Below are 15,876 nucleotides of genomic sequence, written 5' to 3'. Positions count from 1 at the left end.
TCTACCCTCTTAGCAATTTTCAAGTATAAAGTACATTGTTAACTAGAGTCATCATGCTATATTAGGTCTCCAAAACTTACTCATTTTAGAACTGAAACTTTGCACCCTATTGACCTATCTCTTTTCCCCAAAACTTCCCTCCTAGTTCCTAGCAGCCACCATTCTTCTCTGCTTCTATGAGTTCAACTTTTTAATATTCCACGTGTAAATAAAGTGGTACAGTATTTGTCTTTCTGTGTCTGTCTTTTTCCACTTAATATAATATCTTCTGGGTTCATCCATGTTGCCACAAATGGCAGGATTTCCTTCATTTTAAAGGTTGAATAATATTCTATTGTGTGTGTGTGTGTACCACAATTTCTTCATCCATTTATCTATTTTTTTTCCCATTTATCTATTGATGGACACTTAGGTTGTTTCCATACCTTGGCGACAGAGCATAATAGTGCTATGAACATGGGAGTACAGATATCTCTTTGAGATCCTGATTTCATTTCCTTTGAATATATACTCAGAAGTGGGATTGCTGGTTCATATGGTAGATTTTTTTAAGACCACATATACTGTTTTTCATAATTGAAACAATTTATATTTCCAGCAAAGGCATATGAGGGTTCTCTTTTCCATCCTTGCCAATATTTATCTCTTTCCTTTTTGATAATAGCCATCCTAACAGGTGTGACGTAATATTCCATTGTAGTTTTGATTTACAGTTCCTTAATGATTAGTGATGAGCACATTTTCAAGTACTTCTTGGCCACTGGCCATTTGTAGATTCTTTTTTTTTTTTAATCTCTATTCAGTTCCTCTGCCCATTTCTCAATCTGACTGTTCAGTTTGCTGTGGAGTAGCATGGATTTGCACATGCACATGTGTGTGTATGTGTGTGCACATGCACCACACATGGGCATGCATGGAGAGATGATGGCTCCAGAGTTCAGAGTTCAGAGACTGGGGCTCAGGTCCTCTCACTGCAGCATTACTGCAGGTGTGCAAGGCACAGTCCCTTGTGGACCCGTCACAGAGCGAAGGTCCAGAGTGTGGGCATTCATGGAGCAACAGTGGCTTCAAGGTTGGGATACAGGCGGCTCTGGCACCTGCGGCTCAGACATCCTGAGCTCAAGTGATTTTAGAGCAGCCTTAGAGCTGGCATGTAGAAAACAGGCACATGAGGAGTGACCTCTGTTCTGGACACATGGCATGGACACATCTGCTGTGGCAGTGGCTCCTGTGCCAATGTATGGACACTCATAGAACCAGGTTGTCCACACATATATATTATTAGAAGTCTTTTCCAATTTTCTATTTACTTACTCAGTTGTGGTTGTTTGCATCTTTTTAGGAATTTGTCCATTTCATTTATGTTCTCATTTTTTTGGTACAAAGATAATCTTAATATTCACTTATATAAAATATATTTTATATTTTTATATATTTTCTGCAATTTTAAAGGAAAACATTGGAATACATGTGAGTAGGTAGATATATATATATATATATATATATATACACATACATATATATACACACACATATATATATGTGTGTGTGTGTATATACACATGCATACACACACAGGCATGTATCCCCACACAGGGTGGATATATATATGGATATACATGTATGTATGTGAGTATATATAGATATACACTTACTTGAGTGTTTTCCTTTATAATTCTTCAAACGTATTAATACCATACTACACTGTGCCTCTATACTTTTTCTCTTGCTATTCCTTATCTACCTGTAATCACATAGGCCTGGATAATGTGTCTTTATCTCTGACAATGTAGTATGAGCATCACCACATTTAAGAAGCATCCTTATATACATTTAGGCAGGTTTAATATAATCATCTCTGCTCCCATACCATACCTGTACTTTCACGTATATCTTGTCTTAAAACAAACTGTTGCATATGAATAACTTTTGCAATTGACTATGACTTTGGAACAAGGACTAATTTTTCTTTTAATTCCAGTGGCTAGAAGGGTTGTTAGCACATAGTTTGTTATCAGTAACTACTAAACTGAACTGAACTTATTTAAATCAATGTGAAGGATACACAGATGCTAGTAAATCCAGAAATTGTGGAAATCATTTTTCATTGTGAATAAAATGTCTGATTGTGTGCAAATAATAATAATGAAACCATCAACAGTAACAATGGCCTCCTTTTATTGAGTTGCTAAAATGGGCCAGGTGTGGAATATATGCTTTACGTCTGTTCCCATTTCATTTTACAACAATTACAAGAAATGCCAGCATTTCTATCTTTTTGATTTGGAACCAAGGACATCTAAATATGAGATTTAAGCAGCATGCATTTTATACTTACTAATATGACTTTCATTTGTTTTTTCTCATTTCTATTCATATTATGCTTTGGATAAGCTCTCTAAGCATATGTCCTTCCAAATGCCTTCATAAATCTTCTATAGTTGCTGTCCTCTACAGCTTTAATGTGGTAGGTAGATTTTTCTCTTTTTAATTAGTAGAAGTTAAAGTGGGAAAACTGTTTATATTTACATGTTTTAGACAGGCAATATATTTTATCAGAATCTTTTAGAGTTAACTGGTAGAAGATGCAATTTCCCTCATTTTAAAGTGGAAAATATTCTTGCTATGAATGCTAATGTGCTTTGGAAGGGAAAAAAACCCTACCCTTTCACTAATAAATAGAAGAATATCCTAGTCTCAGTTCTTTTCTTCACTAATTTATTATCTTAGGAGTTGCTTCTCTCTTCTGGCCTCAATTTGCTCTGATTGTTAATGAAGACATTGAAATAAATTATCTAATAATTACTTCAATTGTTTCAAGTTCTAATATTTTGTGAATATGTAACCCACAATAGTCATATCTGTTGAATAAATAAATTTGTTGGTGTTCAGTCGCTATGTCATGTCTGACTCTTTGTGACCACATGGACAGCGGTGTGCCAGGCTTCCCTGTCCTTCACTATCTCCTGGAGTGTACTCAAACTCATGTCCATGAGTCAGTAATGCTATTCAACCATCTCATCCTCTGTTATCCCCTTCTCCTTCTGCCTTCAATCTTTCCCAGCATCAGGGTCTTTTCCAATCAGTTGGCTCTTCGCATCTGGTGACCAAAGTATTGGAACTTCAGGTTTAGCATCAGTCCTTCCAATGAATATTCAGGGTTGATTTCCTTTAGGATTGAGTGGTTTGATCTCCTTTCTGTCCAAGGTACTCTCAAGAGTCTTCTCCAGAAATGCAATTTGAAAGCGTCAATTCTTTGGTGCTCAACCTCTTCATGGTCCAACTCTCACAGCTGTGCATGACTACTAGGAAAACCATAGCTTTCACTATATGGATCTTTGTCTGCAAAGTAATGTCTCTGCTTTTTAATACTTTGTCTAGGTTTGTCATAGCTTCCCTTCCGAGGAGCAAGTGTATTTTAATTTCATGGCTGCAGTCACCATCCACAATGATTTTGGCACCCAAGAAAATAAAATCTCCCACTGCTTCCACTTTTTCCTTTTCTATTTGCCACAAGTGATGGGACCAGATGCCTTGATCTTAGGTTTTTGAATGTTGAGTTTTAATATGTGACTTTAAGTTTATCAATCAACTACACCAATTTTTTATGTTTTAAAGATTTCATGAATCTCCCTTCTTTTTCTCTTCTGTTCTTCCTGATGTCAGACTTAAACATCTGCTCTGACCTCTCAAATACTGTCTCTGACTTTTATCTCATGGTCCTCCAAATACTTTTTCATGTATTATATAATAATACCATTATCATGACAAAAACTTTCTCAGAAGAAACCTATACAATCTAAATAAGGTTCCAAATTATTCATGGACTAAGGCTTTTTATGATCTAGCTTCAAACTATGTTTCTACACTCAAATTTCTTTCCATGATTCACATGTGTTCCAAATTCCATCAGTGGAGCATTGTTTATAATTCCTTATAAGTATCATAAGTTTTATATCCTGTAATTTTTGCATGTTAATTTTAGTTCCCATGATGTACTGTCCATGCTTTCTCTCTCTCTCTTCCCCACCCACCTTGTTAAGCCCAAAGTGACATTGAATACCTCAACTTATGTCAGCTGCCCACGTCTACAACAATGTATTATGGCCAGAAGCATGGTGACAAAATCAAATATATGGTTTCTAAAAATTCTGCCCTATTTTTCAAGTAGGCAATTCCCAGAAGAGATGAGCTGGACACCAAATAGGTGTTCATTGTAGTCATGATTTCAAAATATGACTGATCATTATAATAAGATGAAAAATTATTTTAAATGTATTGTTCCAAGTCCTAATCTTTTGGAGATTTTACAAGATGATAAATAAATAATACCCTCTGCCTTAACCAAGTTCTGAGCCAGTTAAGAGGCAAGACAACGAATCTACATGTAGACACCAAAATATCACTTTATTATTAACAAAGTTATTATTAGATAATTCAGCTTATATCTGAAAACAATCAGACTTTTTAATACTGAATCCCACGGGTAGGCAGAGTTGTCTACCCTGTCATTGACAACAGTACTAAAAATCAGTACTATGATTGGAGACCTTGGAGACTGTGAGATCCCAGGAAATACCAGGAAACATTTGATGGCTGAGGAAGCCAATCAAGTAGAGAGGATTGAAGATACAGGAGAAAGAGTAGATACTTGAAGGAGCAAAGTCCTTTAAGGGTAAAGAGAGATGAGATGCAGACAACTCTTAGAGAAATTGATGTCCAGTGGGAGGTGTGTGTGTGCATGGACACGGGCACACACATATCGTCAGGATTCAACCACAGAAACAGAACTTGTAGGTTTGGATATGTAGGTAGATAGAACATAGACACAAACATGCACACGCACACACACATGCACAGACACACACGGACTTGACTTATATAATTGTGGGCAGTGACCCAGGTAGAAATTTTTCTCTCTCAGGGAAGCCTCAGCCCTACTTTTCAGGCCTTACAAATTATGTAGTCAATCCCACCGAAGTTGTCCTCCAGAATAATCTTCCTTAAAGCCCTTCCCAGCAACACCTAAGTTAGTGTTTGATTGAATACCTGGGGACTGTAGCTTAGCCAAGCTGACTCACTAAAATGAACATTATAGCACTTGAAAAATCATTCCTTTAAATTTATTGCCTTTGTAACCCTTAACTATTTGAACAATCTACAGCCCCACTATCCTTGTCATCTATTATATCATGAGAGTTGTAGCAGTTGACATTCCAGTCCGTAGATTTAGTAATTAGAAGATCTCATTAAGGTTTCTGGAGAGTTCTCTGGCTAAACATCTGTACCTTATCTTTTATGTTTTTTATCTTTTTTTTTAAATTTCTGGGTGCATAGAGATGTAATTGATACACAACATCATATAGGTTTAATTTGCAATATGATGATTTGATATACATGTATACAGATCATCCTCAACTTATATCCCAACAAACACATCTTAAGTTGAAAAATATTGTTAAATCAAAACTGCATTTAATACACCTAACCTATGGAACATCATAGCTTAGCCTTTTGTTGTTCAGTCGCTCAGTCATGTCCAACTCTTTGCAACCCCATGGACTGTAGCACACAGGTTTCCCTGTCCTTCACCATCTCCTCGAACTTGTTCAAACTTCTGTCCATTGAGTCAGTGATGCCATCCAAGCATCTCATCCTCTGTCATCCCCTTTTCCTCCTGCCTTCAATCTTTCCCAGCATCAGGGTCTTTCCTAATGAGTCGGCAAGCTCAGAACACTTCTCAGCCAACAGTGTGGCAAAATCATCTAACATAAATCCTATTTTATAAGAAAGTGTTGAATATCTCATGTAATTTATTGAATAATGTAATTAAAGTGAAAAATAGAATACTTTTCTGGAGACAGAATGGTGGTAAGTGTGTGGGTTGTTTATCCTCCTGATTACATGGCTCAGCCATGGGAGAGAGAATAGGACTGCATATCACTAGCTGAAAGAAGATCAGACATTGAAATAGTTTCTACTGTGTGCATATGGCTCTTCCACCACCATAAAGTCAAAATATCATTAAATCAAATCATCATAAGTTGGAGACTGCCTGTATTGTGAAGTGATTACCACAAAAATGTTGATTATTGCATCTATTATCTCACATTGTGTGTGTCTATGTGGTGAGAACTTTTAAGATTTACTCTTCTAGTAACTTTCAAGTGTACAGTACAGCATTGAGTATAGTCACTATGCTGTATATCAGATCCCCAGAACTTACTCATCATATAAATGAAATTTTGTTCATTCACCTTAACCCAATACCCAAATTCTACCACCCCCGGAAACAGCAAATCTACTCTCTGGTTCTATGAGTGTTTTTTTTTTTATTTTCACATATAATTGATATCATACAGTGTTTATTTTTCTTTGTCTGGCTTATTTCACTTATCATAATGCCCTTAAACTTCATCCATATTGTCACAAAATGGCAAGATTTCCTTTATTTTTATGGCTGAATGATAGTGAATTGTGTGTGTACACATATACACATGCATACATATACATACAGCATCTTCTCATTCATCCACTGACAGACACTTACTTGTTTTCAGTTTTGGTTACTGTGAAGAATGCTGCAATAAGTTTAGAAATGTAGATGTCTTTGATATAGTAATTTCATTTTCTTCAGACACACACACACACACACACACACACACACATTGTTACATACCCAGAAGTGATGTTTCTAGATCATATGATAGCCTTGTTTTAATTTTTTGAGGAACTTCCATGTTTTCCATAATGGCTGTACCAATTTACATTTCTATTAACAATACACAAGGGTTTCCTTTTCTATACATCCTGACTTGCACTTGTCTTTCTTTTTTGAGGTAATACCTCACTGTTTTTTTTTTTTTTTTTTAATTGAAATACAGCTGATGTACAGTATTACAAGTTACAGGTGTAGGGTCAGAATGTTGAAATGACTTGTTCAAAGTCATACTACTTTGAAGTCAAATTCACCTTTGATTCTCAATCCAATTGTCTTCCCCTACATAAGTTTTAGACTATGCTTTGTGGAGCTTTAGAGATCTTAGTAGCCACCAAGGAAAAGGGATATCAGAAAAGATGAGAAGTTTTTCTATTTTATTTTGCATGTTTGGATTTTAGATTTGGTCTGTGCAGACTCCCTTCAAGTTATAGAAACTACACTTTTGTGAAAATTACATCATACTTTATCCATAGAGTCATTATGGAGGCTGCTGTGTTAGTAGCACATGATTAAATCCTTGGCCCGTTCATGGTACCAAAGGTGAGTACCACGTATGGCCAGTGTTTCTGCCTTAGTTCTTTATGCAGCTGGCTACAATCAATAGTATGTAACAGAATTAAGGTTCAGGATAAAATGGGCCCATAATCTTTTCCCTTTATTTATTTATTTATTTTTCAGTGAGTTTTGTCATACATTGATATGAATCAGCCATAGAGTTACATGTATTCCCCATCCCAAAAGCTATCAAACTCATGAATACAATGGAATGCTAAAATTAGGAATCATAATACTATATTTAATAATCATTGCTATTACTAGAGCTATTTAAAGTTATAGTGAAGGCAATATAATTAAGAAATGGCTCCTGGAGCCAGAGTGCCTCTGTTTAAATCCTAGTTCTAATACAGGTTAGTTGTGTGACTGTGGAAGAGTTACATATCACCTCTGCATATCAGTTTTTCATCTTAGAAATGGATATATTGATTCTTATTCAGTCACTAAATCATGTCTGACTCTTTTGCAACCCCGCTGACAATAGCCTGCCATGTTCCTCTGTCCATGGGATTCTCCAGGTAACAATACTGGAGTGGGTTGCCATTTACTTCTCCAGGGGATTTTCCCAACCCAAGGATTGAACCTGAGTCTCATTTTGTGTCTAGAACTTAGGCACTTAATAACTATGTTTTGAATGGGTAAATGAGCAAAACAGTTAATGAAGAAGAATACTCAAACATTAAAGTCATTTTGAGAAGTGAATAATTGGAAAACTAGAGATGATTCCTGACTTACGAAGGTTCAACATAAAATGTTTTTTTTTTTTTTTGCTTTATGATGAAATGAAAGCAATGTGCATTCAGTAAAAACTATACTTTGAATTTTTATCTTTTCCTGTGGTAGCAATATGTGGGAAAATATTTTTTGTGATACCAGGCAGCAGTAGTGAGCCACAGCTCCTGGTCAGCCTCATGATCACAGGGGTTAACAACCCATACACTTACTCTTATTCTGTACTCAGATAACCATTCTGTTTTTTTTTTTTTTTTCACTTTCAGTACAGTAGTCAATTACATGAGCTATTTAACACTTTCTTATAAAATAGACTTTGTGTTAGATGATTTTGTCAAACTCTAGGCTAATATAAGTGTTCTGATCATGTTCAAGGTGGGCTAAGCTCAACTATGACATTTGGTAGGTTAGGTATATTAAGAACATTTTGACTTAAAATATTTTCAACTTACAATGGGTTTATTGGGACACAACCCAATCATAAGTTGAAAAGGCTCCATAGTAAATCTTAAGTCATTTGTAAAACACAAAGAATAGTGCCACTTCATTATGTGAAATCATGATGTTGCTTTGTAGGTTAACAACACATTAGGACTAACTAAGCCTACTCACCTGTGGACTTCAGTTTATTTTAATGAATATCACTGCTTTTAATAGATCTTTGATATTTTTCATTAGAGGTTTATAGTTTTCCTCATATAGATCTTGAACATTTTTTTTTTTTGGTTTATAGCTGATCATTTAATGTTTTTGTTTTAATGTACATGACTTGTGTTTTTAATTTTAAATTCCAGTTACTCATTGCAACTGACTTTTGTTTATTGACCTTGTATCCTACATCCTTGCAATAATTGTTTATTTTTAAAAGAAGACTTTATTTTTAGAGCAGTTTCAAGTCCACAGAAAAACTGAGGGAAAAGTATAAATATTTCCTGTATATGTTCTGCCAAGATTTATGCAAAGCTTCCCTATTATAAACATCCCTAATAGTGTGCTTCATTTGTTACAATTCAGGAACCTAAATTAACACATCATTACCACCCCAAATTTATACATTATATCACAGTTCATCCTTAGTTAATTCATCTTGAGTTTATTTGTTGTATATTGTGTAAAATAGTGGTCCAGTTTCACTCTTCTTCATGAATCTTTCCAGTTTTCCCGATACCATTTGTTGAAGAGACTGTCTTCTCTCCATTGTATATTCTCCATTGTATATACTTTATCATAGATTAATGGGCTGTATGTATATGGATTTATTTGGGAGTTCTCTGTTCTGTTCTACAGATACATGTCTCCATTTTCATTACATTATAGTACCATTTTGATTACTACATCTTAGCAATATAGTTTGAAATCAGGGATGGTGATACCTCTTTGTTCTTCTTTCTCAAGATTGTTTTGGCTATGAAGTCTTTTGTGGTTCCGTATAAATTTCAGGATTCTTTGTTCTAGTTCTGTGAAAAATGCCATGGTATTTTGATAAGGTACATTTAATCTGTAGATTGCATTGAGAAGTATGGCTGTTTTAATGATACTGCTTCTTCCAGTCCATGAGTATGGCATATATTTTCATTTATTTCTGTCATCTTCAATTTCTTTCATCAGTCGCTTATAGTTTTCAGAGTACAGGTTTATTACCTCCTAGGTTAAGTTTATACCTAGGTTTCATATTCCTTTTGATGCATTTCTAAATAGGATTGTTTTTTTATATTTTCTTTCTGATAGTTTATTTGTGTATGGAAACAACTGATTTCTGTATATTACTTTTGTATCCTGCAACTTTATTGAGCTCATTTATTAGTTCTAATAGCTTTTTTCTGGAGTCTTCAGGATTTTCTATATATAGTATCCTGTCACCTGAAAATATTATCTTACATTTTCCTTTCCAATTTGGATGTCTTTTTTCTCTTGCCTAAGTTGTGGCTAGGACTTCCAATACTATCTTTACTAAAAGTGTCAAGAGTGGGCATCCTTGTCTTGTTCTTCATCTTACAGGGAAAACTTTCAGCCTTCTATCATTGAGTATGGTGTTAGTTGTGAGTTTGTCATATATAGCTTTAATTATGTTGAGGTATGTTGCCTCTATATCCACTTTGTTGAGAGTTTTTAATCATAAAGATTTATTTTTTTATCTTTTCAAAGAATCAGCTCTTCATTTCATTGATTTTTTCTATTGTTTTTCAGCCTCTATTTCATTTGTTTCCACTCTGATCTTTATTATTTCCTTTATTCAGTCAACTTGTGGGTTTTTTTTTCATTTTCTAGTTTCTTTTTGACTCTAGGTATCTTTTTAAATTTCCTCTTTGATTTATTAGTTAATTGATTGGTTGTTTAGTAGCATGTTCTTTAGTTTCCATGTGTTTATGTTTTCCAGTTTTCTTCTTGTAATTGATTTCTAGTTTCATATTGTTATGTTTGGAAAAGATGCTTGATATGATTTCAGTCTTCTTAAATTTACTGAGACCATTTAAAAAATTTATTTATTTTAATTGGAAGCTAATTACAATATTGTAGTGGTTTTTGCCATACATTGACATGAATCAGTCATGGGTGTACCTGAACACCCCTCCCTCCTCCGTCCCCATCTCATCCCTAATGGTTATCCCAGTGCACCAGCCCTGAGCACCCTGTCTCATGCATAGAACCTTGACTGGTGATCTATTTCACATATGATAATAAACATGATTCAATGCTATTCTCTCGAATCATCTCACTCTTGCCTTCTCCCACAGAGTCCAAAAGTCTGTTCTTTACATCTGTGTCTCTTTTGCTGTCTCTCATATAGCGTCATTGTTACCATCTTTCTAAATTCCATATATATGTGTTAATATACTGTATTGGTGTTTTTCTTTCTGACTTACTTCACTCTGTATAATAGGTTCCAGTTTCATCCACCTCATTAGAACTGATTCAAATGCATTCTTTTTAATAGCCGAGTAATATTCCACTGTTTATATGTACCACAGCTTTCTTATCCATCCATCTGCTGATGGCCATCTAGGTTGCTTCCATGTCCTGGCTATTGTAAACAGTGCTGTGATGAACATTTGGGTACACATGTCTCTTTCAATTCTGGTTTCCTCAGTGTGTGTGCCCAGCAGTGGATTGCTGGGTCATATGGCAGTTCTATTTCCAGTTTGTTAAGGAATCTCCACACTGTTCTTCATAGTGGCTGTACTAGTTTGCATTCCCACCAATGGTGTAAGAGGGTTCCCTTTTCTCCACACCCCCTCCAGCATTTATTGTTTGTAGATGTTTTGATAGTAAGCCATTTTGACCAGCATGAGATGGTACCTCATTGTGGTTTTGATTTGCATTTCTCTGATAATGAGTGATGTTTGGCATCTTTTCATGTGTTTGTTAGCCATCTGTATGTCTTCTTTGGAGAAAAGTCTGTTTAATTCTTTGGCCCATTTTTTTTTATTGGGTCGTTTATTTTTCTGGAATTGAGCTGCAGGAGCTGCTTCTATATTTTTGAGATTAATTCTTTGTCAGTTTCTTCATATGCTATTATTTTCTCCCATTCTGAAGGCTGTCTTTTCACCTTGCTTATAGTTTCCTTCGTTGTGCAAAAGCTTTTAAGTTTAATTAGGTCCCATTTGTTTATTTTTGCTTTTCTTTCCATTACTTTGGGAAGTGGGTCATAGAGGATCCTGCTGTGATTTATGTCGGAGAGTGTTTTGCCTATGTTTTCCTCTAGGAGTTTTATAGTTTCTGGTCTTACATTTAGATCTTTAATCCATTTTGAGTTTATTTTTGTGTATGATGTTATAAAGTGTTCTAGCTTCATTCTCTTACAAGTGGTTGACCAGTTTTCTCAGCATCACTTGTTAATGAGATTGTATTTTCTCCATTGTATATTCTTGCCTCCTTTGTCAAAAGTAGGGTGTCCATAGGTGCATGGATTTATATCTGGGCTTTCTATTTTGTTCCATTGATCTGTTTTTCTGTCTTTGTGCCAGTACCATACTGTCTTGATGACTGTAGCTTTGTAGTATAGCTGAGATCATTTTGTGACTTTACATGTGCTCTGTCCTGGGGAATGTTATATGCGCACTGTAAAAATGTGTATTCTTCAATTTTTTTGAGTCATGTTCTTCATAAATCTATTACATCCATCTGTTCTAATGTTGTTTAAGGCCAATGTTTCCTTACTGATATTCTATCCGGATGGTCTATCCCTGCCAGGTAGGAATTTGCTTGTGAGTTTTGCATGTGTTTGCATGCATTTTGCATGTATTATGTCACTCCCTTCTGGCCTGCAATATTTCTGCTGAAATATCTGCTGATAGTCTTGTGGACTATATATACCAAATTGTTTTTCTCTCACTGCTTCTAAAATTCTCTCTTCAACATTTGACATTTTAATTACAATGTGGTTCTCTTTGGGTTCATCTTATTTGGGCCACTCTGTGCTTCCTGGACATGGATGTCTGTATCCTTCCTCAGGTTAGAGAAGTTTTCAGCCATTGTCTCTTTAAATAAAAGTTCTGCCCCTTTCTTTCTTTGTTCTCCTTCTGGGACCCTTATAATGTGAACATTAGTATGTTCAGTGTTGCCTAGAGGTACTGTAAACTATCCTCTTTTAAAAAATAGTTTTCTTCTTTTTGCTATTCTGATTGGGTGATTTCTATTACCCTGGTCTTCTTGGTTGCTAATCCATTCCTTTGTATCATCTAATTTGCTGTTGATTCATTATATATATATATATATATATATATATATATATAAAATACACACACACATATATATTCATTTATTTTTATTAGTTGGAGGCTAATTACTTTACAATATTGTAGTGGTTTTTGCCATACATTGACATGAATCAGCCATGGATTTACACGTGTTCCCCATCCCGATCCCCCCTCCTGCCTCCCTCCCCATCCAATCCCTCATGGTCATCCCAGTGCACCAGCCCTGAGCACTTGTCTCATATTATATTTTTCATTTCTGTTATTTTATTCTTCAACTCTGACTGGTTCTTTCTTATAGTTTCTAAGTCTTTGTTGTAATTTGCACTGTATTCATCCATTATCCTCCTAAGTTAGGTAAACATTTTTATGACAATTCAATTTTTTTTTTTTCAGGTTGATTACTTATCTTCATATCATTAATTTAAGGTCGTTTTTTTCTGAGGTTTTGTGTTGTTTTTTCATTTGGAACATATTTCTCTGTTTCCTCATTTTTCTTGGCTCTTTGTGTTTATTTCAATGTATCAGGCAAAACTGCTACCTCACCCTTGATTGAGTGACTTTATGTAGGTGACATTCCTCCTTGTTCAACCCTTCCAGAGCTCTAGTTTATCTTTTAAATATTTTTGGTTATTTATGCTACCTGATTTATTCTTGATATGTTCCTGTTTTGTATGCAGAGACCTGTCAGTGTTCCAAGGGGAGGATCTCATTTAACACCTAGCTTCAGGCTATTCAGAAGCCCCTTAGGCAGTGGTTCTTTAAGGATGCTTGTATCTACAGTTCCATGGGGATGTAATTCTTGATGGCTTCCGACCATGAGATCTGGAGGTGTCCACTGGTTGACAGTTGCAAAACTTGAGGCTCCTGGATGAGTGTTTAAGCTCCTTTCTGGGGAGCCTTACTGAGCTGGAGTAGGGCCAGTGGGGTACACAGGGATGGTGTCTTCTTATTTATGCTCCATGGGGGTGTCTCCTTAGCCTCTAGATGTGTGGGAAACCTGAAGTTTGTTTCTCAGGGTGAAGCTCCAAACTAAGAGGATTTTTTCACAGAAAGACTTCCATTGTGTTTCAGTCTGCTGTCTGTGCAGTACCCTGGGGGTAGTGATCTGATGAGAGCTATCTATCCAATTTTTACAGTCCTTTGGAGCTCAGGAACATTACCCTTTTGGCTACCAGCATCAGGAGATCAAGGGGTATCTTTTGTGGATTGCTTGTGCTCCAAGCTTTAGCTATGCAGTTGGTAAGTATAGGGGGTGGGGCTTGCATTCTTGATTCAGAAAGGCAGCTGGAAAATGACTTGACTGTGCACACCTGCAAGCTTTAGTCATGCAGCAGGAAGATGCATTGGCTATATGTGTACATCAGCTTTAGACCAGGAGTATGCCACTACTACTTGTGCTTGCCAACACTAGTCAAAGGGTAGGGGAGTATTAAGTCAGCTTTAGACTAGGAGAGGGATAATGTGGTGATGGCTCACACCCATCAGCCCCAGCCAGGGCTGGCGGGGAGTGTTGCAGCCTCCTGCACCTGCAGAATTTAGCTAGAGAGCAGGAGAATGACTATTTACCCCAGCCAGGTAGTGGGCAGTCATTGCAACCACCAGAGCGCTCCTGCTTCAGCAAGACAGCATGATAGTGCTTGATGACTTGCTTCTGTGTCCAAGCTCACCTGCCTATGCTTGCAGGCTAGGGGTGGAGTGCAGGTTAGGTGGTATCTGAGTGCTTCATATTATTATAGCTATCCCAAGTGTCTTTTAGATACTGTTTGCATGATATAACATGTTCATGTTTCAGTTAATTTTTGTCTTTGAGTCTAGATGCATCTCTTATAGAAAACTTATAGCTGGATAAAGTTACTTTTTGTTACCCATATGGCAACTTTTGTCTTTATTTTATTTTTGTGTAAAAGAACTTAGTGGTTTATTCACTATAGGAAAAGTGGAGAATTATCACCTAATATAATTGTTTGGTAACTACCTGATATTTTATTTTTTAATTAATTAATTTATTTTAATTGGAGGAACATTTGTCTTTAATTTGGAATATTTAATCCATTAACATATAGTGTAACTACTGGTGATGTATGATTTATGTTAGCAAATTTGCAATATTCTGTGTTTTATTTTTATCTTTCTATTATTCCTCCACTTCTTCCTCCCTTCGTGCTAAGAAGTTTCTAGTAGATGGTTTTAATTACTGTGTTCTTTTTTTCCTATATATATCTACTAGTCCCATTTTATCCATAGTTTCACTTTCCATGGTTTCAGTTAGCCCTAGTTAACTGCTCCCCAAATATATGAAATGGAAAATTCTAGAAATAAACAATTCATAAATTTTAAATTATGTGCTATTCTGAGTATTGTGGTGAAATCTCATACCATCTCACTCTGACCCACCTTGGGATGTGAATCATCCCTTTGTCTATTACATCTCACCTATTAGTAAATTAGTAGCTGTGTTACTTATCAGATCAACTGTCACAATACTGTGATGCTTCTATCCAAGTAACCCTTATTTTACTTAATAATGGCTGTAAAGTACAAGAGTGATGATGATGGCAATTTGGATATGCCAAAAAAGACACCATACAAGTGCTTCCTTTAACTGAAAAAGTTAAAGTTATCAACTTCACTGGGAAAGAAAAAAAATTTGTATGTTGAGTTTGCCAATAATCTACAGTAAGAATAAATCTATCCATAAAATTGTGAAAAAGGGAAAAGAAATTCTTGCTAGTTTCTCTGTTTCACCTCAAACTGTAAATGATACAGCCAGTGTGTAATAAGTGCTTAGTGGAAAAGGCATTAAATTTGTACAGTAAGATATTTTAAAGGAGAGAAATAAACCATATTCACATAACTTTTGTTATATTGTTATAATTATTCCATTATTATTGTTCATCTTACTGTGCCTAATTTTTAAATTTTATCATGGGTATGTATGCATTGGAAAAATACAGTATAGATAGGGGTTGATACTATCCATAATGGTTTCAGTCATTCACTGGGGGTGTTGGATTATATCCCCTGGAGATAAGAGGAGACTACTGTTTTTTAGTTATTTTCTTAGTGTCAGCTAATGGTATTACTCTTAATATCTTAACTTACAAAGATCTAGTTTAGTTTAATATCCAACTAAATTCAATAGCATACATAAACATTTATATGCTATAGCTC

The sequence above is a fragment of the Cervus elaphus genome, chromosome X (genome assembly GCF_910594005.1).
Source record: "Cervus elaphus chromosome X, mCerEla1.1, whole genome shotgun sequence".
Lineage (NCBI taxonomy): Eukaryota > Metazoa > Chordata > Mammalia > Artiodactyla > Cervidae > Cervus > Cervus elaphus.
Note: the sequence above shows the minus strand (reverse complement) of the source record.